The sequence below is a fragment of the Giraffa tippelskirchi genome, chromosome 1 (genome assembly GCF_054371585.1).
Source record: "Giraffa tippelskirchi isolate mGirTip1 chromosome 1, T2T-mGirTip1v1.2.pri, whole genome shotgun sequence".
NCBI lineage: Eukaryota > Metazoa > Chordata > Mammalia > Artiodactyla > Giraffidae > Giraffa > Giraffa tippelskirchi.
Genome location: NC_137275.1, coordinates 144,421,953 through 144,425,947, shown reverse-complemented (window position 1 = coordinate 144,425,947; position 3,995 = coordinate 144,421,953). Strand labels below are relative to the sequence as shown.

Genomic DNA, 3,995 nt, shown 5'->3' with positions numbered 1-3,995 from the left:
TAATTAGCTATATTTGTTTAATTTAGGTACACAGTCAACATGTTTTAATCTTTTTCATGGTGTGTGTGTTGTTACACCAAGTATTTATTTCTAATTTCATTTCTGGATACCCATGTTATAGACCCTCAGAAGCCAAGTAACATCTGCTAAGTCGCTTCAGTCGTGTCCGACTCTGTGCGACCCCATAGACAGCAGCCCACTGGGCTCCACCGTCCCTGGGATTCTCCAGGCAAGAGTACTGGAGTGGGTTGCCATTTCCTTCTCCAATGCACGAAAGTGAAAAGTGAAAGTGAAGTCGCTCAGTTGTGTCCGACTCCTAGTGACCCCATAGACTGCAGCCTACTAGGCTCCTCTATCCATGGGATTTTCCAGGCAAGAGTACTGGAGTGGGTTGCCATTGCCTTCTCAGTCTATGAGGAACATCTTAAAGGAAATGTCCTCAGTGGTCCAATGTGGGCATTCTGTAACATAAATGTGAAGGCTTCTGGGTAGTTCATGGATGGGTTTTCTTTTGTTGTTCCATGTGAATTTGCATTTTGTGAAAAAACATCTTGGAGATTTCTTCATGGCCCCTGAGGCTCTGTGGATCTATAGAGACCAGGGCTGCAGCGGGGGCTGGCTTCCTCAGGGACGGGGGCGCTCCCTCTGCATTTGGGGCAGGGTCCCTGAGAAGTGGTGGCCGCGTCAGGTTCTGGAGACGGGAGTGGAGGCTGGGTGTGGAGCTCAGGCTGCGGCCGGGGCCTCAGTCCAGCTTCTTGCTGTTGTCTGTGTTGTGTACAGAAGCTAAGAAGTCGACAAGGAGCTTGGCTGTCTTCCTGGGCCTCTCCATCACCACCGAGTGCCCACAGTTTTCCAGGAGCTCCACCTGGGAGTTGGCAATTGACTTGGCCAACATGTCTGCCCCGGACACATCGAGCACCTGGTCTTGTTTCCCCCAGATGATCTGCATAGGGACCTTAATTTTGTCCATGTTCTGATGGAGGGAGTATCTCGACTTCTCACTGACGATTTCCAAAAACAGCTTTCGGTAGAAGGTGTTGTGAGGGATGCGGACGTCAACAAGGCCCTGCAGGATCTGCTGGGGCACCTTGAAGCGCACGTAGGAGCAGAGCTGCAGCATCTCACTCATCTCCTCCGGGGTGGTCAGGATCAAGGGGATCTTCTCTACGGCGGCCGACTCCTGCAGTTCTTTGAGCCGTTGCACAAATTTATTATCAGTTGAGTACTGCAGACCAGCAGGGCACACAAGGGACAGGCTGCAGACATCTGACGGGTAGTAGTAACATCTAGTACGATTCAATCTGGCTCTAACCACTGATCATCCATAATTGGGTTCACTTTCACTCTTAGTCACACAGGGCTAGGGTGCAGTGAAATGTCTCATAAATAATTACCTGCTCTTACTTATTGTTGAGACCATGAGTTCAGTATTTACCCTAGGATCAGATGCAGAAAACAGACTGGCCATTGTTATCAAGTCCTTTTTGTTGGTGTTCTAGACTATCTGCTTTGATACTACACGCTGCCCCACATTTTGTTGAGTATGTACTCAATACTTGACCTCAGCTCAACTGATGACTGGTGTCCTGACCCTATTCTTCACCCTGACATTTATGTTCTTGAAGAGTAACATTCATTTTGATTGCCACTCAAGATTTTCTATCTCCCATCTTACCATTTCTGGGGAGATCTGCATCTTGTGGTCTTAAGTGTCAATGTTTCTTCTGACTTGAATTACCAGTGTGCAGTCCTCTTCCCACTAGTCACCAGACTGCTCAGTCCTGCCCTCCTTATTGGCTGTGGCCTTGCCCCAACAGATTCAATCCTCTGTGAATCCCTGCCCCAAGTCCCCATCTCATTCCCAACTTCAAACTCTAAACTTAACCTGCTGCTCTCTCAGACCCAGTGCCTCTGAAATTGAGCTGTGTTTTGGTACAGCCCCCTCTTAGCAATAGTGGAATCCCAAGAGAAACAGTTTTAATTCTATCAAATCTAAATTGTAACAACAAGAGCAAACTTTCACTGAGTGCTTAACCATGTAATCTAGTATACTCCTCACTCCAGCCCTCTGAGATATCATCACGATCATTCCCACTTTACAGATGAGAAGACTGGGAAACAGAGGGCCAAAGTAACCTCACCAAGATCACACAGTAAATAATCGCCTGAACAGGACTCCAAGGTGTACACCCTGCAGAGTCTGAGCTTTTAACCATTATGGCACATGCTTCTAGATCTTTGATATGGTACTTGCTATAAATACATAATTAAACAGGTCATACAGGGTATGGAAATTGTGGATTTTGGCATGGATTTTTCTTTGAAAGTTGGGAGGTTTTTTTTTTTAGTTTCCCTGTGAAAATAAGTAATTTATCCTTTAAGCTAAAGGGAAGATACATGGAGATGTATGATTAATGCTTCGAGGAAGCAAGCAGCCATGTATATAGCTTAAAGTGTAAAGTCATTTAGGTAGCCTAAATGGTTCCAGACATAATGGTGCTTTGTTGCTTTCATATCACTGATCCTCCAGGTGGGCATGTGTGACTGTCCCCTTGGTGACATTCTGATGTCAGAGGGCTGAAAACTCCACCAGGTCATGCTCAGTGCATGTAGTTTTGAACATGCAGGTGCTTGTAGTTTAATTATGCCTGTGCAGAACACTGATTACTGCACCTCTTTCCAATCACCCTTCCCTATGCTCCCACCTTCCCCTAAGACCACCTAGCTTCTTTTTTCTTAATCTCAGAAATATTCTGAGACTCTTTCCTTGGGGAGGTAGATTTGAGACTTGTTCTCTCATCTCCTCACTTGGCTGCCTTGTGAATAAACCCTGTCTTTGCTGAAAATCTCAGCATCTCAGTGTTTTGATTTGCTGCAAGTTGGGCAAATCAAACCTGGTTTGCTAACACTTGTATACGTCACGTTAACCAAATGCTGAAAGTTAATATCACCAAAATTGTTATCAACCCATATCATATTCTTCCCAACATGATGGATTGAAGAAGAGACACTATTAATTCAGTGCTATTCATAACCTGAATTAATCCCTGAGGAAACTTCAGACAAAACCAAACTGAGGGACATTTTACCAAAAAAAATTTCCTATATTCTTCAGAAATGTCAGTATCCTGAAGGCAAAAGAAAGGCTAAGAAACTGTTTCAGGTTAAAGGAATCTAAAGGAAAATGCAAGATAAGGGTAAAGAGAGATCTTAGATTAAATCATAGACCGGAGGAAAATGTTGCAATAAAGGGAAATATTGGAAAATTGAACAAAGTTGAAACAAACTTCTTCTAAGCTCTGTATTAGAGGAAAATGCACAACATAAAAGTTTTGAGTTTAAGTTCTTTTTAGGGACTTGTTGAGGACAATAGCCCAGGAAACAGTCTCTTAGAGGTGGCTCTGAGGCAACTGCTCTGAAGAGTTAGGAAAGAAGCCAGTTTACCTGTCATTTTTTGGCTGGGAAATACATGTAGTCAAACATATATCTTGATAAAAGATTACTGCTAATCACAAATAACAGATAAATCAACTAATAATTTTAGTGCTTTTCTCTGCATGGGAAAAATGCAAGATTCTAGGGCCATTGAAATTGTTCCTGAGATACACACATCTAACTATCTAAGGGCCTGTTTACCCAAAGCACAGAACGCATCCTGTTTTTCATCCTGAATTCCTCTCAGGTTGCACTGTCAGGAGGCAACAGCAGTGGGGTAAGCAACCCTTGCAGAAATGGGTGGTGAGCAATGCTTTCTTTTCCTTTGTTCATAGAACAGTATTGTAACAATGTTAAACTTCTGATTTTCCTAACTACTGCAGTTACATAAGAAAATGTCTTTGTTCTTAGGATATATATGCATAAGTATTTAGGAGTAAATCTCTAATCTACATTCAAATATGTAAAGAAAATTATGTGTTTTTTTTTTTCTGTGTGTTTGGCAGAGGGAGGGAGAGAGAGAGAATGATTAATGGGCAAAATATAACCAGTTGGTGAAT

The 3,995-nt window shown here is 43.2% G+C and overlaps 1 pseudogene across 1 annotated transcript; it reads right to left on the bottom strand.

Moving 5' to 3' along the window:
* Positions 1 to 467: 467 nt before the first annotated feature.
* On the bottom strand, positions 468 to 1,468 carry LOC145516279 (monoacylglycerol lipase ABHD6 pseudogene; annotated as a pseudogene). Its single transcript, XR_014061259.1, has 2 exons — positions 1,395 to 1,468; positions 468 to 1,286 (listed from the first exon to the last, which is right to left on the bottom strand). The product of XR_014061259.1 is annotated as a monoacylglycerol lipase ABHD6 pseudogene (transcript).
* Positions 1,469 to 3,995: the final 2,527 nt, after the last annotated feature.